Below are 23,643 nucleotides of genomic sequence, written 5' to 3'. Positions count from 1 at the left end.
AGCTAAGGGAGTGCGAGCTGGATTCTGTTCCTCCCTGTACGTCACCAAGAAAATTGTTTAGTAAGGCCAAGCTTTCCAAACCTCGGAGCCTACAAAAAAAGTGCTGAGCATCCCTCAGCTCCCATTGGAATTCATGGGGCTGCGTGTGCTCAGTACCTTTGGAAAATCGGGCCAAACTTCAGGTACTTAAATATGGGTTTAGGAGCCAAACTTTAGGCAGCTAGGTTTGAGACGTTTAGGCTAAGCTGTAATCGGGGACTCCAGCTCATGCCCACTGAAGGCAATGGAGTTGCACAGATATCACCCAGGGCACAATCAGAAACCAGTGAGGTTGCACACAGGTGTCACTGAGTGCACACTCTGAAAACAGTAGAGAGCTACGCTATCTGGCCTGTCATCTGCTCTCCCTGGAAAACTGGTCTGCAAGCAGATCTCCACACCCTTCCTTTGTAAACATGCAAACTATGCTCTGCAATGCTCTAATGCCTCTGGTTTCTTTTCCTGCATAAGTTCCCACTATTATTCCTGAGTCATCTAATGGTTTCTTTTGCTGTAACTCCGAGGAGCTTTCTTTCTCAAAGGACCTATAGCCTCACTTGCGTCCCAATGAGCTCAGTGAGGTATTTAAGCATGTGCTTAAGTACCTTGCAACATCAGGGCCTAGCAGAACAGTAGGATGCTGGGACTTCACTTCCACAGAGAGTTCAGTCTTTCCAGAAACAAAGGTTTAATTGAGATGATGCTGATAAGCGTACAAAGCAAGGGCTTTTCTCACAGCCACCACCTAGGAATCAAGAAGTCTTTTTGCTTTCATTCATCTATTTTATCCTTTACTCTGTGTTGGCCTTCAGATACAATCGTCCTCTATATTGTGCTCAATTGTCCAATATATAGGCCTCTACATTCAGATAATGGCAGCTAAACAGATGGCAATATAGACAGCCAAAGAAAGAACATCAGAAAACAGAGCTGGGTTTGTGGCATTACATAGTAGTGGCAGGGAGAACTGAACATTGATTGATTGTTATTTATCTGTATTATGGTAATGCCTAGCATTCCCAGTCAGGATCAGGGCCCCATTTTGATGAGCACTGCACAGACATGCAGACAGACGGGGTCCCTGCCCCAAAGAATTCACAATCTAATTTAAAAGAATACGCCACAAGTGAGTAAGAAACATTCGGGGTGTGGGCAGCAGGGGAATAGCGATAAATTCACCTGAGCCTGGATCCTCAGCATTATTTAGTCACCACCCCCAGGAACCTAAATACCTTTGAGGCTCTGGTTACTTAGTCTGACAATGTGCACATCTTGATGGGTTTGGATTGTGTAACAGCTGTAGAATGTTTCAGAGAGAGTGCCGCATGGCTGGAGGGAAAACGGCAACCAGACATGTCCTAGAACACTCTTTTGAAAGCATGAAGACAGGACCCCCCTCTTCTACAGCCACTTAGCTATTTATATAACCCGCATCGCTTGAGCAGCCCTCACAAATGTTAATTAATTTAGCTTCACAATTGCCCTCTGAAGCAGGGAGATAAAGTAACAACTCATGGCAGAGCCAGGAACTGAACTGAGCTCTTAGCAGGCCAAGCCCAGTGCTTTAATCACAAGACCTTCTGTCCCCACCATGGAAACTCAGCTGCAGATTTTACTGTCTTCTTCACAATCTGTAGGCCCATTTCTATCCGGCAGTGTGCACCTCTGGCTCTCATTGCCTTCAGTGGTGCTCTGCGAAGGTGAGCATTTGCCCCTAAGCTTAATATTTAAGCAGGTTTCCTTTTTGCCCAGGGCCTTGACCCTTGTCATGGACACTCTGCTGCATGGGCAAGGCCCTTTGCAGCCCAGCAGAATGAACCAATGGCACCAAGACAAGGAGCAGTTTGATTCAACGGAGTGTTGACTTCAAACTGAATGTGCAGTGACAGTGTATTCAGCAAGGGGGAAAATTCACCCCGGTGCAGAGGCCCAGCATAAGGTCCATGCCTCACTTAAATCCTAGGGCTTATGTGGGACATACGGAGTATACAGGACTTGTACGGGACCTCAGTATTTGGGTGAATTTCACCCCAGCTGCGGATAAAGTCCTGGTGATTCTAGCTGGCAGAGCAGGATGTGAATTTCACAGCACTGGGAATGCAGCTTTCCCATTTAGTTTCTGCAAGAACAATCCAGAAAATCCCCAACTCTCTGCTGGTTCTTTCCCCCACTTCCCAAGCACTGATCCATGCCAAACACGTCCTTACCCTTGCAGCATCCTGGATAGGGGGGTTCTGCGGTCAGCAAGAAAGCAAATTGGCAATGGCTAGCTCCGTCCACAGTTTCTTCTTTGATTCACCTTGAAATTAAGACGCTGGAAAGACCAAGAGGCAGAACATCTGGGAACCATGCATTTGGCCCCATTTTTGTTGCTGGCGGGATTCCATCGTCTCTGATTGTTCATAATGCCCGGTGGGTGGGTCACAGAGTCGGCACTGTCAAGAACTGCCTGGCTGCTGCCAGCAGCTCCATCTCACGCGCGTTCCAATTTTATCTCCTTCGACTGAATTAGGCAACCCTGGTAGCTGTGCAATGAGTCACTATTGTACTGCAACTTCTCTGGCTAGGACTAAAAGATCTATTAGTTCTGGGAGACTCCTTGTACCTCTCTCACTAATGATTCACGTTGCTAGCCAATGCTAGCGCAACTTGTTGTGCACAGACAGCTGTAGCCAGTGCTGGCAGGGAGCAGGAATTGAATCCCAGCAGAGGAAGCCCAGTGCTTGGAGGGAGGAGGAACTCCCAGGAGCCCAGCACAGTGTGCAAAGGAAGCAGGAACTCCCAGGATCCAGTCCCACTGACGAGGCACTCAGAGGAACCGGGCATGCCTGGGACTAGCTAGTCACCCACTCTGTGTTTTCCTAAAAACAGAGGTATAAATCAGATGTAACATGAGAGTCTAAATTCAGCCCAGGATCTATGCCAGCAGATCTCAGTGAGGCACATTGGTGGCCTAATGTCCACCAGGCAGGCATGCAGGTCGTGGCACAAAGTGGCCGCCCACTCCCCTTGGCCAGCAGGACTGCAGGGGGCAAGCATAGCCCTAAAAGTGGGTGATAGTGGCTGGGGAGGAGGGAAGCCTGGGCAGTTGAGGAGGCATTAATACAGCTTATCTGCTCAGTATCCTCTGCTGAAGAGGCTGCTAGGGAACTCCCTAGTGGATTTTAAAGCAGTGGAAGCTCAGAGGAAAAGAGTGGCCATCCCATCGGCCCCTGTGCAGGGTGAAGCCCTGCTCCAAATCCCTTATACCTCCCTGCACCAGAGAATCTAGCCCTAGGATTCTGACAGAATTTGCACTGGGATTCACTGTAGCAGGGTTCCCTCGGTTGGTTCTTTGCAGTGAAATGTGGCATCTGGTATACACAAGATGACAGAAGTCTCCAGCATCTCCACTCCTTGGTCCCTAATTCCTCTGGATGTCATCTATTTAATTGCCTGACAGATATAGATATTTGTAGCTCTCCTGCACTAGGCCTCCTGCATGCAGGGATTAGACTTCTCGAGATTGCAGGACCCTCGTTGGCTTTCAAGGCTGTATTGAAATGGATGTTGCTATTTTCTGGGTTCCTCACGTGCCAGGATGTTCCCCGTGGGGCAGCGAGACAAGCTCAGTTGTGCAGATCAATACTGTGATGGATGCATTTCCTGGTAACCAGTCGGACGGGAGGTCAGCCGTGACTGGGGGTTGTACAAAGTCTGGAGATAGCGAGGGGATCCAAATGGTCTATATCTCAGCAACTTTGAAATCAGAGGTCAGCAGAATTGTCTCTATACGCTCATCACTGGCGCAAAACAAATAATAACTAATAATTAACAATGTCAGACAGCATTAACCTGGTGTCGCGCTGGGTCCATCCTAGCTTCTCCAGATACTTTCAGACAAAGGCAGAGTATTTGGAATCCTATTGCATTGCTTCATACCCTGGGTGCAGTTGAATTGATTAGATTATCAACTCTCATGGGCCTCTCACAGCCCTTATTCTTCTCCTTAAAGTTCTCAAATCGCGGCTATGTTCCAGCCAGGAGAGGTGACTCTCTGCCACCCACGCTCTTCAGTGGCCATCCCACATTGATGGGAAGAGTATGAGGCACTGCAGGGCGATGCAACATATTCTTTTCTTTATCCAAGGGCAGAATGCACTTCCAATCCAGTGTTTCCCTCCCTCCCGCCAGGAAGAAAAGAGAAAACAGGGTGCATTGTGTATTCTTCTAATGATAAACCCCCTTGGTTCTTTTCCCTACTTCCTCCTCCAGGATAACGCTGCAGCACAAACTCAAGGATTCTCTTTGCTTTGGTGCTGCTAGGTTAGGATACTTGTTATCTTTCATGGTCCTGCTGCATGGTGACAGGCAGTGAGGGCTCTACCAGGGCAGCGATATAGCCTTGGGAGAATTCAGTCCCACATCCATTTCCTCTGGCAGCTCCGCCCAGTTTCAGGAAAGGTTTGAGGCTGATGGAGTGATTTTTTGTCCAGATGTGTTGCTAGTGTCTCACAGGTTGGCATCACCCCCCAGAGCTGAAAGAAGGAGGTAGTGGCCTTGCCACGTCTATCACAGTAGGGATCCTCCTTGCCTCCTCCCAAAACATCTGCGTTTGCCAGCTGAAATCTGAGAGGACGATGCCCCGCCAGTTTTGGATCCTGAGAGAGGATTGACCTTGCCCCAAGGCCGGGGGAAGAGGTGAGGGACCCGATGGGATTACACACGCTTATGTCTGAGTCAAGCGGCAGCTCTGTCGAACTCCTACAGTCGGCAATAGCCAGACTCAGGGAGAGGCCAGCTCCATTTTCATTCCCTGGCCTTCTGTTCCCCCAGTCAATAATCTCATTCATTATACAACAGCAGGATTAGGCAAGTGCCTGCTGGTTGGCACACGCTGTTGGGCATTAATACGTGCTGGCATGCAAGCAAGCATGTGCCAAGGCTTCTCCGTGTGAATGAAAAGGCACCATTTTCACCAGCATGTCAGCACGTGCTGCCGTTCGCTGAGGGCCAGCATTGAGCTTTGTATTCAGGAGAACATGTGGCTCGGCCGGGCCACCTTCAGCAGTGCCTCATGCCTTGATGAAACCTTCTCCTGAGGGTCATCGGGGTTCAACACTCAGCGTTTCACACCGAGCCACTGAACAGAGAGTCACCGCAGCATTCAGGGCCAGGCGTGACCTCTGCTGAGTCGAGACAGGTCACGCTAGAACTGGGCCGAGCACTGCTAAGGCACTGGTGAGCAGCGGTAATGAAACAGATAGAAATGGGGCTCGTTCAGTCAACTCCAGTGCAGCCGCTGCTGCTGAATTCTGCTCCTCCCAGACACACCTAGCCTGGGGAATTCATCTCCCTGACGAACCCCAGCACAGACCCTGATAATGAATGGGGTTTCCCCCAGAAGGGGATAAACCCAAGGGCCAGGAGAAATATACACAAAATGATGAATGGTCTAGAGAAGGGAGATCAGGAGCTTCTCTCCCTCCCAGTCCTATAACACAAGAACAAGGGGATGTTCGGTGACGTTGAAAGGTGACAAATTCAAAAAAGAAAAAAATAACTTTCCCTTGCCCTGGAGCCTGTAGAACGCGCTGCCACAAGACATGACTGAAGCCAAGAGCGAAGCAGGATTCCAAAAAGGAGCGGGCGTTTACGTGGAGATCAAGAATGTCCTCTTGTAATAGTAAATATTTAAAATATAAAAGCTGGAATATAAACCTTCTTGCTTCCAGGCATAAACCAGTTTCTGACTGCTGGGGATAGGAGGGAACATTCCCTGGGGATAGGTTATCCCAGAACATTCCACTCCACTGGTAGGGTGACCAGATAGCAACTGCGAAAAATCGGGACAGGGGATGGGGGGTAATAGGAGCCTATATAAGAAAAAGTCCCCAAATACAGGACTGTCCCTATAAAAACGGGACATCTGGTCACCCTACCAGGGTTTCTTGCACAGGTTGAAGGGTTCTTCCGAAGCAGCTGACTGGCAACTATAAGAGACAGGCTATCAGGCTAGTGGACCTGGACCTCTGGGCTGAGCGAATCTGGCCATTGCTACGACCTTAAACAAATAAAGGGAGCTGACCACTCTCTTTGCTAATAGTGTGCACTCAGATAAGGTGGTGATGGGGAGCAGTAGAAAACCCTAAGATAGGGCTGAGTGTGCACATGCAGTTCATGACTGGAGTGAATGGCTAATAAATGCAAGGCACAAACTAGAGTCTCTGGAGATAAGATTAATTTCATGCACTTGGCAGACACATGCAAAGTAGTTTGTGTTGTATAATACATGGGTGACTATCGAGCAACTCTCTAAACCTCCCAGCCAGAGTCCTGGCACTCATGTAGTTTAATGAGCCAGACAGTGGTCCAATTGCAACCTTCACAACTAGGGCCATGTGCACACACTGTATTGTTTCCATTCTCTGGTAGTCTGAGTGCACAAGCTCTTTCAATGTGAATCCTCATACAGGGGAATTTAAATTCAGGTTCTGCATACATGCATGCATGCAGCTTTGAATTCACTTCCTGCAAACAATTGCTTGGTGGATGAGCAGGGGCAGCTCCAGGCACCAGCGCACCAAGTGCGTGCCTGGGGCGGCAAGCCGCGGGGGGCGGTCTGCCCATTGCCGTCAGGGCGGCAGTCAGGCAGCCTTTGGCGGCATGCCTGCAGGAGGTCCGCCAGTCCCGCGGTTTCAGCGGCAATTCAGCTGCAGGTACGCCGAAGGCGCGGGACCGGCGGACCTCCCGCAGGCATGCCGCCGAATCCGCATGACCAGCGGACTGCCCGCAGGCATGCCGCCGAAGGCTGCCTGACTGTCGTGCTTGGGGCGGCAAAATACATAGGGCCGCCCCTGTGGATGAGGGATAGTGGTCACTGCAATTAAAACCCCACAGCTGGCCAGTGCAAGCTGACTCGGGCTTGCAGGGCTCAGGCTCAGGGGCTCTTTAATTGTGGCATAGATGTTCAGCCTGCAAAGTGGGAGGGTGCCAGAGCTCAGGCTGCAGCCCTGGAACAGCAGGAGGGACTGTGGGTCAGGGCTAAGGGGCATTGATAGAGCTGTGGAGGGAGGAGCCCAGGCACAGCAGAGAGGGCTGCTGGAGGTCAGAACTAAGGGGCATTGACAGAGCTGTGTAAGGCCCAGGGCTGGAATAGCAGGGGACTCCGGCTCAGGAGTAAGGGACATCGGCAAAGTTGCATGTGAGGAGCTCAGGAACAGAATAGCACCAGATGTTGCAAGGCGTGAATTCAGTAGGCCTGGGTCTAGGCACTCCTGTAATAAGTTTCTCACCATCTTTAGCAACTAATGAAACCAATATTTAAAAGAAAGCAAGGCACATGGGCAGACAGGCCAAGATTACCAACCAGCACCAAATACGTGCAGAGAAGCTGGATACCTCGGTCTTTAAGGAGACAAGATGCTAAGGTGGGCCCTCCGCACCCAATCTGCATGCAATGTGGCTATCTTCTAGCAATGCACCCGTGACAGGTTTGAAATATCCCAAACAGCTCCACCCTCCATCATACCTGTTGAAGTGATGTCAGGGAAGGGGGCTAACATGCCAGCTGATGAAGGATCCTTGAGATAGATTTAGCTGCAAGACCTGGGTAGAGTGGTGTTGGTGCATTTCACCTCAACCGTGTTCAGTATCATCAAACATGCTAGGTAGATCCTGTCCTGATTCTTCTTGTAATTGGCACGCAAGTAACTGGCAGGAAAGAGCTGTGGTATTTCTTATCACCCACAACCAATCCAAGACAATGCGCATGACAAACAGCAGCCTAAATCAAGTGTCGCCTTAGTGGGCCTTCAGGTGGGTGGGTCTTTCTAAACGTTAACTTTCTCGCTCATCTTGGTGAATCAGTATAACTCATCATATTTATAATAGTAAGGGCACTGGGGCAGGTGGTGAGAGGAAAAGAAAGGGAAGGTGGGAGGAAGGAAAAGTCAATTCAATTTTAAAATATCACAAGACAACCTATAACAGTGGCTTTCAAACTGCAGTCTGCAGACCCCCGGGGGTCCACAGATTATGTCTAAGATTTCAAAAGGGGACCGCACGTCCATTTGAAATTTGTTAGGGGTCCACAAATGATAAAAGGTTGAAAACCAGTGGCCTATAAAAATTGTGGACCCAACAAGGCTTGTGCCACAGTCAATCATCTGCATGTATGTTTGCATCCCTTTCCCATCCTTCATATGTTTTTGTCTATTTAGACCCTGATCCTGCAATGAGCTCTGCATAGACAAACCCCTAAGCCAATGTGGACATCACTGCAGGACTGGGGCCTTAGATTGTAAGCTCTTTGGGAAAGGGGACTGTTCCCTTTGTAGGGATTTTTGACGCATCTACAGCACTTTTGGACCCTTGGGCCAAGATTCTGAGTGCCTCAGTTATGGGGTCCCAGCATGTGGCCCCTTCCGGGGGCCTGATTTCTTTAGAAGGTGGGTGCTCAGCAGTTTCTGAAAATCCTGTCCCTTTAAGGTGTCCCTAGCTGAGCATCCAAAATCAACAACGTTGATATTGACCATTTTCAAGTGCTGTGTTTATCAGGAGTGGCGGAGGAGGAGAATGCTGGCAATTATCTTAATTATCCCAAATAATGGGTGACCCCAAGGATTAAGAACAAAACATGGGGACTCCTGTTTCAGGCCAATGAAGAAATCAGTTTGTGGTTTCAGCTCCACATCTCACACACACAAACTCCATCACAACTGCCAATTAAGTCCCACTTCACCTAAGTGCATAGGCCCTGTACTGGCCCTCTTCACGGGGGGAACATCAGCCCTAGTGATTCCATAGTCAATCAGCCCAAACCATAAACTGATGTGTTGCTGAGGTCAGGAGAGGTAAAGACTTAACATGAATATACAGGAAACATAAACCAAACAAACAAAAAAATCCCCTGCAAGAAGGAACAAGCCAAACTCAACAAGTAATTCCATTGCCCATAAATAAAGGGAAGGCAATCAGAACATGCTGACGTGCGGGCAGCCAAAAACAATCTCAGGCCTCTTGTGTCTCTGGAAGAGTGAAGGCTCAGGGACTTTCCAGCACAGGCTCTCTGAGTGTCATTTGTCACACTCCCAATGGTGAGCCACCCCTGAAGGCTGCTCTGTGCTTATATGCGGGTGTGTACGTGTGTGCAACGTGCAGGATTTTAGATAAGCAGTGTAAGAGGATTGTCAGCCCAGTGCAGCTAAAGATTTAGGATTCCGCATAATGGGTTAGAGGAGCTTAAGGCAGCAATCTGACAGCTCTGCCATACAAACTCTGAACAGCAGCCGGTCTGTACCTCTCCCCTCTTTCCATCTGCCAGCCAGCTGTGGAGGAGAAGGTTGGGTCTGAGAGTGTTTAAGGAGGCAGGTGAGGAGGCGGAGAGAAAGCAGTAGTTCCGATCATGCAAAAATCCTGTTGTGGGAACTTACTTTTGTCATAATTATGCTGGGGGGGGGGTCACGCAGGGCACCAAATGGGATGTTCTTCCAGGCGTGCAGAATCCAAGCTCTCGGGAAAGGTTTGGAGAGCTGGGTTGAGTCTTATTAGAAAGGAGGAGATTTTGAGGTGAGATCATTGAGGTTTTCACCATTCTGAAAAGAGCCTATAGGGCCAAGGGAGAGAAATTTCACCCTGGCAATGGGGAAATAATCTAAACCTGAGGAAACAGAGAGTAAATGGAAGACTCTGGCAGAACTACCTGCAAAGAGGTTGCTAACTGTGGAGTAAGTTACTGGAACTAAAGTAATACAAGCATGGAGTGTAAATGAAATCAAGAGACACCTTGACTTGCTGCTAGAGAAGAGAGGCTGAAGACAGTGGAGATAAAACAGACAGGCAGGATGCTGATAAACCAGCCAAAGGTTTCTTCCTCTTCCTGACGTTTAGGAACCAGGAATGTTTGGTTACTGGCAGGTAATTTGGAGGTTATCAAGAGACCCTACCCACGTCATTTAGTCTTTCTATGCCTCAGTACCCCACTTGTAAAATGAGGATATTGCTGTGACCTTTCTCCTACCCTTTGTCTATCTTGTCTGTTTAGATTATAACCTTTGAGGCCAGGGACAGTCTTTTAGTATGCCTATGTACAGTGCCTCCCATGAGGGGAATCTGATCTCAGTAGGAGCCTTTAAATAGACTGTAATCTAAATAAAATAATAATCCAAGTTAGGTATTTCAGAAAGTTGGACCATTGACTTAGAACCATATGGCATTCTGATTAAAATATGAGCACTATACTACATCAAAAAGCAGAGAGAAATGTATTAAAACCTGGCTAACTGACCGTTCTCAAAAAGCAAGCATTAATGGGAAATCATCAACATGTGGGGATGTTTCTAGTGGGGTCCCCTAGAGATGGGTTCTTGGGCTTCTCGGTATTTTTATCAATGACCTGGAAGAAAATTATGGAATTACACTGATAGAATTTGCAGGATTGGTGGGGCAGTAAATAACAATGCAAACATGCCATTGATACAGAAGGATCAGGGTTGCTTGGTAATCTGGACACAATCAAATATGTGTTTTAATACAGACATTTATAAGGTGATATATTTGGAAGCAAAGAATGTAGGCTCTGTTTATGGGCTGGGAGACTGTATCCTGGAAAGCAATGACTCTGAAAAGGACTTACGGGTCATGGTGGATAACCAACTGAACATCAGCTTCCAAGGTTGCAAAAGGGGCTAAGATGTTCCTCAAATGCATAAAGAGAGAAATATTGAGTCCAAGTTGGGAGGTGACGTTTTGCTCTATGTACGGCGTTCCTCAAGCCCCCACTGGAACATTGTGTCCAGTTCTGGTGTCCACACTTTAAAAAGGAAGTTGAAGAATTGGAAAGGGTTCAGGAAAGAGCTAGACGAATGATCTGAAACCTGGAAAGCATGCTTTAAATAAGAGATTTAAGAGCTCAATCTATGCAGTTTTTCAAAGAAAAAGTTAAGGTATCTACACAGGGGAAATCTATCTGATACTAGAAGGCTCTTTAATCTAGCAAACAAAAGGGTAACAAGATCCAATGCCTGGAAGATGAAGCTAGTAAGTGTCAAATAGGAAACAAGATGAAACTTTTTAACATTGAAGGTAATTAAGCATTGGAACAGCTTACTGAGGGAAGTGGTAAATTCATCAGCAGTAGGAGTCTTTAAATGCAAGACTGGATGATTTTCTAAAAGCTATGATCTAGTTATCCACAATGTATTGAATGTGATAAGTAGCAGGGGAGAATAATTCTCTCTCTTGCAGGAATTACCATGTGAAGGCCTATGGGCCTATGTTATGCAGGAGGTCGGACTAGATCATCTGAGCGGTCCTTCTGCTTTAAAATCTATGAATTTATGAACTGCTCATCTCTGCTTACTAAAATTCACTGCCTTAAAAATCCACAGGCCTAGAAGAGGACTAACTCAGCCGGGTTGAGTTTGTGCACAATAAATATCCCAATTCGTGCTTGATGAGGGGCCAAAGCTCAGGCCCGGCACGGAACCTCCTAATGGCCAAGCTCCAGCGGAGTTGCAGATGATGAGAAATGGGCTTTTGTGGCATGGAGATGCTGATGCTTCTCTATCAGGTCCAATTGACATAGTACTTGGCAACTGGGAGCATGATAAACCTAAGTATCAGAGGGGTAGCCGTGTTAGTCTGGATCTGTAAAACCAGCAAAGAGTCCTGTGGCACCTTATAGACTAACAGACGTATTGGAGCATGAGCTTTCGTGGGTGAATACCCACGAAAGCTCATGCTCCAATACGTCTGTTAGTCTATAAGGTGCCACAGGACTCTTTGCTGGATAAACCTAAGAAAGACAGAGGACCTACTATTTGGAATCTCTGGGGAAGGTGGTGACTGGTGACCCACCCATCACCCTACGCTTTGTGGAGGACAGCATGATGTGCTGAAATCAGCTGTAAAAAGAGATGATGACTACATTTAAGGTGGATCAAGAGGTCACCCATGGCGGAGTCTATTCCAGTTTGTAAACTCCAAGAAGGCAGGATGGGCTTGTGGTTAAGCCACTGGAAAGGGATGCAAGAGATTTGGGCTCACTTCCTGACTCTGCCATAGATTCTCTGTGTAAGCTTCTGCAAGTCACTCTCTGTGCCTCAGTTCCCCATCGGTAAAAATGTGGAGAATGATACTTCCTTTCTCCCACTCTTTGTCTGCATAGACTGTAAGCTCTTTGGGGTAGGGACTGTCCCTCAGTATGTATTTGTACAGTGCCTAGCACAACAAGGCCCCAGTTTTGGTTGGGGCCTGTAGACATCACCATATCATTCCATAACTCATCTGCCCACTGAGTATATCCACGTTTAGAAAACATAGTTTGACACATCAGGAGACTGGTGGCAGCTGAGAGAGTAGAGTGATGGCCTGTGAGCTATTCACATGTCCTTCTACAGTAAATCATAGACAACGGAAGTGGAAAAGGCATCCCATATTAGATACCATCTAGCCCATCCTGCAAGGAAAAGGCAGGATTGTTCCCTGTAGTTCATTTTCCAGCCCTTTGTCCCATCCCATTTTAAATGTCCCATGCAATGGAGTTTTCAACCTATTTGTGGCAACTTCATTCTCTTCCTTTCTCCCCCTTCCCTCTCTCCATTTCTACAAACCTCCCCTGTTGCTAAGGGTATGTCTACACTGCACACTGGCCCCAAGCTCTGACTCAGGATTGAGCCCAAGTCGCCCTTCCATCCACACACAAATCCGTCTGAGTCGAGTCAGCAAGAACTCAGGACCTTGGTCCTAGGATCCTGCTGTGGGGGTGGATCAGAACCCACGTCCTGCTCTGACTTGGGTCCAGACCCGGTCATTCTGCAGTGTGGACACAGCTCAAGCCACAGACCAAAGTCAGAAGGTCTGCATAGTGCAGTATGGACATGTTAGCACAGTTGTGAGACTGCAGTATGGATATGTTAGCACAGTTGTGAGACGTGGGTCCAAAAATTGTAAACCCAGGTTAACTATGGACTATAAGGTGGATAGAAAGCTTGCTAGATTGTCGGGCTCAATGAGTAGTGATCAACAGCTTGATGTCTAGTTGGCAGCCGGTATCAAGCGGAGTGCCCCAGGGGTTGGTCCTGGGGCTGGTTTTGTTCAACATCTTCATTAATGATCTGGATGATGGGACAGATTGCACCCTCAGCAAGTTCGCAGATGACACTAAACTGGGAGGCGTGGTAGATACACTGGAGGGTAGGGATCGGATACAGAGGGAGCTGGGGGGAGAGGTAGATATGCTGGAGGGTGGGGATAGGTCCAGAGTGACCTAGACAAATTGGAGGATTGGGCCAAAAGAAATCTGATGAGGTTCAACAAGGACAAGTGCAGAGTCCTGCACTTAGGACGGAAGAATCCCATGCACCGCTACAGGCTGGGGACCGACTGGCTAAGCAGCAGTTCTGCAGAAAAGGACCTGGGGATTACAGTGGATGAGAAGCTGGATATGAGTCAACAGAGTGCCCTTGTTGCCAAGAAGGCTAACGGCATATTGGACTGCATTAGTAGGAGCATTGCCAGCAGATCGAGGGAAGTAATTATTCTCCTCTATTTGGCACTGGTGAGGCCACATCTGGAGTATTGCATCCAGTTTTGGGCCCCCCACTACAGAAAGGATGTGGACAAATTGGAGGGAGTCCATTGGAGTGCAACAAAAATGATTAGGGGGCTGGGGCACAAGACTTATGAGGAGAGGCTGAGGAAACTGGCCTTGTTTAGTCTGCAGAAGTGAAGAGTGAGGGGGGATTTGATAGCAGCCTTCAACTACCTGAAGGGGGGTTCCAAAGAGGATGGAGCTCGGCTGTTCTCAGTGGTGGCAGATGACAGAACAAGGAGCAATGGTTTCAAGTTGCAGTGGGGGAGGTCTAGGCTGGATATTAGGAAACACAATTTTACTAGGAGGGTGGTGAAGCACTGGAATGGGTTACCTAGGGAGGTGGTGGAATCTCCATCCATAGAGGTTTTTAAGGTCAGGCTTGACAAAGCCCTGGCTGGGATAATTTAGTTGGTGTTGGTCCTGCTTTGAGCAGGGGGTTGGACTAGATGACTTCCTGAGGTCTCTTCCAACCCTAACCTTCTATGATTCTTCTATGCAGTGTGCACACTCAAGCATGGGCTTGGAAACACCGCGTCTACAAGCTCGGGTCCCACTGTGCAGTGTAGACATACCCTAAATTAGTCCCTTAATCCCTAACTGTCCCCACAATCTCTGCTTGTGCTATTCTGGCACAGCTCCATGAATTGCTGCTGTTACCTGAGTTCTCATAAATGCCCCTTTTTGTTTGGGTTTGATTTTAATATCTGCATGCTCAGCTCACGCCTGCTCCAAAGGCTACTGGAGTCACAGGGAGTCTTTCCGTTGGTTTCAGTGAGCTCTTGCATCAAGCCAGCGTTAGTTTTCAGTTGTCTGTCTTATCTCTGATGCAGGTTGCTGCTGACCTATTGCTGGTGCATGTTGAGACCAGACGGTAGTTTCATTAATTACGGCCTATACATTCAAACACATTTTTTTTAAAAACTGCTCTAGAAGCATCAAAACGAAGTAGGAAAGGAGAGAAATTCCAGGGTCTGAAATCCTCTTTTGTCCAACGCTAATGAAAGGGCAGTTCATAGGGACTTTTATAGGCTCAGGGAGTTTGGAATGCTTCGAATGGTGTTCTATGGCTTGTAAGCACAGTGTCCTGAAATGTATCTGGAGAAGAGATTCAGGAAGGGCACAGGAAGATCCTTTGGGTGAAGTGAGATTCCTTGGGAATCTCGGCCCAGAGCCACTGCTTGTTAACGAGACCTTTTGAGCAAGAAAAAGCAAAGTGAGGGGAATTTTTCTTTTAAAAAAGTCTTTACAAGCACTGAAAGATCTACCGAATGTTTAAAGCAGCTGGTGAAACCCTGTGTTTTACATACCACGAAAACGGTAAGAGGGTTCCAATTCCAGTCGTTCTATTCTGCTTAATGCAAGCAGGGAGTAAGGCACTATCTGCACCCAAAGCACTAATGGGCACCAAATACTGCAATTTTCCTCTTTGGATGTTGATGGAGGGGGACGGGGCAAGCACAGAGAGTGAACGAAAAGTTGCTGGAGAAGCTGGATGGAGGTCATGGTCAAGCTGACCTTCAGGCTGGACCTGAGTTGGAAAGTTTTGCAGGATGAAATTCACCCTTTGTAGAAGGCCTAGACTCTACTTACAACACATTTAAGCTCCTAGAACTAGAGGGGATTGTTGGGCTCTTTTAGTCTTTGGAGCAGTCCTGAGAGTGAAAGAGAGGTCAGGAGCAAGGAAGAAAAGCGCCTGAGAACAAAGTGAGAGAGAGAGAGAGAGACATGGCACAGGAACGAGCTGAGTGAAGAACCTGAGAGAAGCCAGAGAGCACAGAGTAAAGGCCTACAGGCAGATTGAGAGAGAGGCCTAGGAGCAGATAGAAGAGTTCTCAGTGGAGCATGAGAAAGAGGCCCTGGACCACAGTGAGAGAGACAAACCCAGCGGCAAAAGGCATAGGTGCAGATAAAGAGAGGGAGCATCATCCCTTGAGTTCTGGAGCGCCTTTGTAGAACCCAGTAAGTTGCACAAGTATCACCCTTATAAACCACTGAGCATCTGAGGGTCTTCCAAGCAGCCTAGTATGTTTAGGAAAATCACAGAGGTCCCCAAGCAACCCAGCAAGGTTTCTCTCAAAACATCCTACTCAGTTACAGAGGTCCTCAAACACCTCACTGAGTCGCAGGGATCCCCAAACATCCTGTTGAGTTACATGAGGTGGATCCCACAAGATATCTCAATACTTCTTAGTGGGGGAGAGTCCTTCCCATATCTAAATGCCACAGCTCCGCTGGGAGAGTCAACAGCTGCTTCCAAGAGGATAGATAGACACAGAACTAAAATCCTAGATCTGAACACCCCTACCTTTGGGATCCAGACTCTTTGTGGCACAAGCTTTAGCTGAGTTTTATCAGCATATCCCAACACAGCTGCTGACTTTGACTCAGCATGGTTGGCCTCCAGACCAAGAGGGAATGTTCATCCATCTCAGAACCAGAGCTGAATAGAAAAATAGAAATAACCAAATAAAAATCTCAGGAAACAGAGATGGTGACAACAAAAAGGAGAGTAATTCGGTTATTCCTCAGGTTATTACCTTTTGAAAGGAAAAAGTGTAATTGAATATTTCTCTCCAACAGGGTCATTCGTCTTCATTCTCCTAACTTGATATCAATAGCTGCCAGGTGGTGCAAGCGCCCGGGACATCCAAATAAGATTATATCATCATATTCTTCCAATCATCGTCAATAGCAGGCTCATGAGTGGTGGAGAGGAAATCTAGTTATCCAGGCACATGTTACGTTATTAAAAGTTTGAGGAAAGTACACTGAACCTGTTTAATGGGATTAGAGTTTGAATTGTGTTCTCAAGGTTGTCATAACCCTGCTGGAGTTGCTTTGTGCTTGGGTTTAGAGAGCACAACTTTGCTCCTGTCAAGTGCTGAGTACACCACATAGTGCAGGTGGAGAACAATGAAGAGAAGAGGACTGGCCTTTGTGGGGAATTGTGACATTTGTGGGGATTATTTTTATCCAGATATAAATGACTGGAGCAAAGACTAAAAGATGCACACACAGGAGATAAAAGGATCCAAATCGTTTCATTAGCCAAAGTGATGCAACAAGCAGGCAGAGTTGTAAGAACCAGCTCTATTAGACAAGAGGCCTGCCTGGCACACCAAGGCTCTGCTATTTCTCTCTCAGCAGCCAGTCCCAGGCCTACATTCCTGAACCTTGGGTCCCTCACCATCTAGGGCCCTCCTGAAAACAGATTTTTTTCCCTCCAGTTCCACTTATCACATACACAAACCACTGTCAAACTCAGTAAGAAAACGAGTGGCCTGAATGTCTATTCCCAGTTGGAGGTCTCAGTCAAGTTCCTTGTGGACAGGAATCTACATCACAGTAGATACCACCGGGCACCCTTTACTTGCAGAGTCAAAAGAAAGGCCAAGGACTGAAAAGGACACAGATTGAGGCATGTTAGTGGAGCAGACTCCATTGTCCATCTGCCTTCTGCGCTATCCATGTTCTGTAGATAAACAGAGGACTTCATTCTCCCGTGCTATCAACCCAGCACTTTTCTCTAGTACCAACCTTGTTTAAATACACTGGTATAATAGTAAGTTTCTCAGCCCAGGATTTACTAGCAGTTCAGCCTTTCTGATTGTGACTGAAATATTACTAGTGCTATTTAATCAATTCTCTTATTTTAGCTCACCGTTTGAAGATACTGGCCCAGATGTTCAAAAGTTCTCAGCAGTCTAAAGCTCCTGTTAGGCACCTAAATAAATGGCCAGGTTTTCCAAATTGCTTATTCCATTAATGTCAGTGGGAGCTGCTGGAGCACTGCTGAAAATATGTCCCCCAGTGTTTTAAACCTGAGGCATTTGTATTTTGAGATGCCACCTACCTTTAAATGCTAACCCGTTACCCCTTAATACTAGCATAGTATAGAATAGTATCCCTTAATACACAGAATCGTGCGTGGCTGTTGCACTAGAGAAGGCATTTCCAGCAACATGGAAACCACCTCTTTTTCTCTCGTCCTCTTGATGTGTCTAGAACATCCGTGACTGCCTACCTGTATTCACATCATAGGGGCACCTCAACTTTGTCAAACTGAGGACTATGATGACAACTTGCCAGGAGCCTGCATTTACACCGACTTTTCATAAAATGGAGCCAGTGGTTTTAATATAACTTAGTGGTCGTTGCAGACTACAGAGCCCAGCATTCAGTGATCCAAGATGTATTCCAGAGGCAGTGGCGTGTATATCTGGACCTCTTGAATCAAGATAAGGCCCTGCACGTTGGACCTTTTAGTCTCATCCCTGTATTAATGATGAGCAACATTTGTTGAACTCTGCAGGCTGCATCAGCCCAGCAGTGTGCATTCTGCCTGTGCCCTGCTGTGTGTGGAACACCTCTGCGCAAAAAAACAAACAAACAATTCTCACCACTTGCCAAAAAGAATTATGCTTTCAATACATGACTGCACATCAAGCAAATCCTGGCACTTCTGCAGCATTCTAGTGGAGAACACAGGCATGTCTCACTCTGTTCACTGATTAACTAAATACGTATAATGGAGTTCTTTTAATCCTCACATTTTATGACAAACATACAGAAGCACCTTGCAAAGTTTATTGTTGTAAGATATTGTTCCACTTCTACAGCTGCTCCTAATGTGTCTCTTTAAACTTCTGTTGTACCTGGGATTAACTGGGGGAAAGCAGTTACACATCCTAAATCCCCAGCTGTCAGAAACCCTTTTTATACATTCCCTCCCTGCATTGTTCTGCAAACCCATCATGTGCTCAGGGATAAGTCCCTTGGCACAGAGGTTTCACTTTCTTTGAATACATTTTGTAATCAATTTTGTCAGCACTTTTGCTTGAGAAATGTAAATTTTAGATCTCAATACGCTGGGACCAGTCAGGACCGCAGAGTGTGGGAGACAATGGGCTGGTGAAGGAATAGGACTGAGCTATTAATGTGGGGGTGGAGTGCAGAACAGGACTTACAAAATATTGCCACTAAGAGCTGGTCCACATGCAGTCTTTGCATTGATTTAACTGTCTCCATTTATTCAATATAGTTAAATGGATGCAAAAACCTGTGTGTGGACCAGCCCTAAACACAAGTATTCACGTGGACCTGATGACTTTGGGTGTTAGAAATGGGACAAGAAAGCCTCTCTCCCCTAGGCTATGGTGGGCATAAATCCAGCCCAGGTCCATGTTCCCATGTGAGAGCTGTTTGGTGGACTGTGTGATATTAGCTCGCGGAGGTGTGTGCTCTCACTCCAGTTCTTATGTGGTGAAATGTACTCCTGCATAGAGGGCCCACAGAAGTGGGTCTCAGATGATGGATAGGGCTTGTGCTGGTCTTCTGGACAGGGATGAATTTACCCATCGTGAATAAGTATCCACAGCACAAAACACTCTGGGTGAAATCATGGCCCTGTTGAAATAAATGACAAAACTCCCATGACATCAGCAGAGCCAGGATTTCACCTATGGTCACAACAGGCTATCGCTGGCTCTCATTGGCAGCCTCAGAAGACAGGGTAATTAAAGACTGAACACCCCCCTGTTCCCTAAAGGCAGTCTCTCCAGGCCAGAATTGAGGTACGTTGGAAGATTGAAAAAAAATAGGTTTGTTTTGTCTGGAGGAGAGAAGACTGAGAGACACGATAACAGTTTTCAAGTACATAAAGGTTGTTACAAGGAGGAGGAAGAAAAATTGTTCTTCTTAACCTCTGAGTCTGGGACAAGAAGCAGTGGGCTTAAATTGCAGCAAGGGTGGTTTAGGTTGGACATGGGAAAAACTTCCTAACTGTCAGGGTGGTTAAGCACAGGAATAAATTGCCTAGGGAGGTTGTGGAATATCCATCATTGGAGGTTTTTAAGAGCAGGTTAGTCAAACACCTGCCAGGGATGGTCTAGATCCAGGGTGACCAATCTGAGCCTGAGAAGGAACCAGAATTTACCAATGTACATTGCCAAAGAGCCACAGTAATATGTCAGCAGCCCCCCATCAGCTTCCCCCCCCCCCCGCTCCCAGTGCCTCCCGCCCACCGGCAGCCCCACCGATCAGTGCCCCCCTCCCTCCCCGCACCTCCCAATCAGCTGTTTCGTGGCATGCTTCGACGGGGACAGGTGAGCAAAGCCCGCAGGTAAGTGGGGAACATGGAGACCTGGGAGATGGGTCAGAAATGAGAGGGAGTGTGGGCTATATTGGCAGAGAGAAAGGAGGGTCAGGACAAAACCGGGAGGAAAGATCAAACCAGTATCTTAGATGCCTATATACAAATGCGAGAAGTATGGGTAATAAGCAGGAAGAACTGGAAGTGCTAATAAATAAATACAACTATGACATTGTTGGCATCACTGAAACTTGGTAGGATAATACACATGATTGGAATGTTGGTGTGGATGGATACAGCTTGCTCAGGAAGGATAGACAGGGGAAAAAGGGAGGAGGTGTTGCCTTATATATTAAAAATGTACACACTTGGACTGAGGTAGAGATGGACATAGGAGACGGAAGTGTTGAGAGTCTCTGGGTTAGGCTAAAAGGGGTAAAAAACAAGGGTGATGTCATGCTAGGAGTCTACTACAGGCCACCTAACCAGGTGGAAGAGGTGGATGAGGCTTTTTTTAAACAACTAACAAAATCATCCAAAGCCCAAGATTTGGTGGTGATGGGGGACTTCAACTATCCGGATATATGTTGGGAAAATAACACAGCGGGGCACAAACTATCCAACAAATTCTTGGACTGCATTGCAGACAACTTTTTATTTCAGAAGGTTGAAAAAGCTACTAGGGGGGAAGCTGTTCTAGACTTGATTTTAACAAATAGGGAGGAACTCATTGAGAATTTGAAAGTAGAAGGCAGCTTGGGTGAAAGTGATCATGAAATCATAGAGTTTGCAATTCTAAGGAAGGGTAGAAGGGAGAACAGCAAAATAGAGACAATGGATTTCAGGAAGGCGGATTTTGGTAAGCTCAGAGAGCTGATAGGTAAGGTCCCATGGGAATCAAGACGGAGGGGAAAAACAACTGAGGAGAGTTGGCAGTTTTTCAAAGGGACACTATTAAGGGCCCAAAAGCAAGCTATTCCGCTGGTTAGGAAAGATAGAAAATGTGGCAAAAGACCACCTTGGCTTAACCACGAGATCTTGCATGATCTAAAAAATAAAAAGGAGTCATATAAAAAATGGAAACTAGGACAGATTACAAAGGATGAATATAGGCAAACAACACAGGAATGCAGGGGCAAGATTAGAAAGGCAAAGGCACAAAATGAGCTCAAACTAGCTACGGCAATAAAGGGGAACAAGAAGACTTTTTATCAATACATTAGAAGCAAGAGGAAGACCAAAGACAGGGTAGGCCCACTGCTTAGTGAAGAGGGAGAAACAGTAACAGGAAACTTGGAAATGGCAGAGATGCTTAATGACTTCTTTGTTTCGGTCTTCACCGAGAAGTCTGAAGGAATGCCTAACCTAGTGAATGCTAATGGGAAGGGGGTAGGTTTAGCAGATAAAATAAAAAAAGAACAAGTTAAAAATCACTTAGAAAAGTTAGATGCCTGCAAGTCACCAGGGCCTGATGAAATGCATCCTAGAATACTCAAGGAGCTAACAGAGGAGGTATCTGAGCCTCTAGCTATTATCTTTGGAAAATCATGGGAGACGGGAGAGATTCCAGAAGACTGGAAAAGGGCAAATATAGTGCCCATCTATAAAAAGGGAAATAAAAACAACCCAGGAAACTACAGACCAGTTAGTTTAACTTCTGTGCCAGGGAAGATAATGGAGCAAGTAATTAGGGAAATCATCTGCAAACACTTGGAAGGTGGTAAGGTGATTTGTAAGCCAGCATGGATTTGTAAAGAACAAATCATGTCAAACCAATCTGATAGCTTTCTTCGATAGGATAACGAGTCTTGTGGATAAGGGAGAAGCTGTGGATGTGGTATACCTAGACTTTAGTAAGGCATTTGATACGGTCTCGTATGATATTCTTATCGACAAACTAGGTAAATACAATTTAGATGGGGCTACTATAAGGTGGGTGCATAACTGGCTGGATAACCGTACTCAGAGAGTTGTTATTAATGGTTCCCAATCCTGCTGGAAAGGCATAACGAGTGGGGTTCCGCAGGGGTCTGTTTTGGGACCGGCTCTGTTCAATATCTTCATTAACGACTTAGATATTGGTATAGAAAGTACGATTATTAAGTTTGCAGATGATACCAAACTGGGAGGGATTGCAACTGCTTTGGAGGACAGGGTCATAATTCAAAATGATCTGGACAAATTGGAGAAATGGTCTGAGTTAAACAGGATGAAGTTTAACAAAGACAAATGCAAAGTGCTCCACTTAGGAAGAAAAAATCAGTTTCACACATACAGAATGGGAAGAGACTGTCTAGGAAGGAGTACGGCAGAAAGGGATCTAGGGGTTATAGTGGACCACAAGCTAAATATGAGTCAACAGTGTGATGCTGTTGCAAAAAAAGCAAACGTGATTCTGGGATGTATTAACAGGTGTGTTGTGAGCAAGACACAAGAAGTCATTCTTCCGCTCTACTCTGCTCTGGTTAGGCCTCAGCTGGAGTATTGTGTCCAGTTCTGGGCACCGCATTTCAAGAAAGATGTGGAGAAATTGGAAAGGGTCCAGAGAAGAACAACAAGAATGATTAAAGGTCTTGAGAACATGACCTATGAAGGAAGGCTGAAAGAATTGGGTTTGTTTAGTTTGGAAAAGAGAAGACTGAGAGGGGACATGATAGCAGTTTTCAGGTATCTAAAAGGGTGTCATAAGGAAGAGGGAGAAAACTTGTTCACCTTAGCCTCTGAGGATAGAACAAGAAGCAATGGGCTTAAACTGCAGCAAGGGAGGTCTAGGTTGGACATTAGGAAAAAGTTCCTAACTGTCAGGGTGGTTAAACACTGGAATAAATTGCCTAGGGAGGTTGTGGAATCTCCATCTCTGGAGATATTTAAGAGTAGGTTAGATAAATGTCTATCAGGGATGGTCTAGACAGTATTTGGTCCTGCCATGCGGGCAGGGGACTGGACTCGATGACCTCTCGAGGTCCCTTCCAGTCCTAGAATCTATGAATCTATGAATCTATGCAGGAGGCTCGGAGGGGGAAGAGCGAGGGCATGGCAGGCTCAGGGGAGGGGGAGGGAAGGGGTGGAGTGGGGACAGGGCCTGTGGCAGAGCCAGGGGTTGAGCAATGAGCACCCTCCAGCACACTGGAAAGTTGGCGCCTGTAGCTCCAGCCCCGGTGTCAGTGCCTATACAAGGAGCCGCATATTAACTTCTGAAGAGCCGTGTGTGGCTCCGTAGCCACAGGTTGGCCACCCCTGGTCTAGATAATACTTAGTCCTGCCATGAGTGCAGGGGACTGGACTAGATGACCTCTCGAGGTCCCTTCCAGTCCTATGATTCTATATGATTCTATGATTGGTGGGGGAAGCTTGCAGTGTTGCTGCATCTATCCTATATCTAGAAGCTGTCAGTCTCTAGAGCAGTCTCAAGCCCCTTCCTCCAGAATCAAATTCACTTTAAAAGAAAAAAAGTCTAAATATCAATTACATGAAAATCTGCTGCAGGTGGCACACTACTTCTACAGAATCTTTTCACTGAAGCGGGTCCATTTGAGCAGTTCAGCAGAAGTTCCATTCAAATGAATGCCCCATCAGGAGGAACGTGACCGCCTAGGATAGGCACATTTTCCAGATACACCTGGAATGCCACAGGCAAGATGAGACGGATGAAGAGACCCAGCTGGGATAACAGACTAAAACGCACACATAGGCACAGGTCCCAAAAATAAGCATCTCAGGAAAGATCTGAATTGATTGATAGACAGATTATTATTACATTCTGGAGTAATCATTTGACAACAATCACATGGCCCGTTGCCAGCTGGCACCATGAAGCCATCACTGCTATTCCTTCATTGCCCAGTAAACACTGCACCAAGAATACAGCCCTTGTTGGGCTGAGATAACCTAAGAATGGAAGCACAGAAGCCAAAACCATCTCCTTGAACAATGAGAA

The sequence above is a fragment of the Terrapene carolina genome, unplaced genomic scaffold (genome assembly GCF_002925995.2).
Source record: "Terrapene carolina triunguis isolate 2854851 unplaced genomic scaffold, T_m_triunguis-2.0 Scaffold85, whole genome shotgun sequence".
Lineage (NCBI taxonomy): Eukaryota > Metazoa > Chordata > Testudines > Emydidae > Terrapene > Terrapene triunguis.
This window is presented reverse-complemented; position numbering follows the sequence as displayed.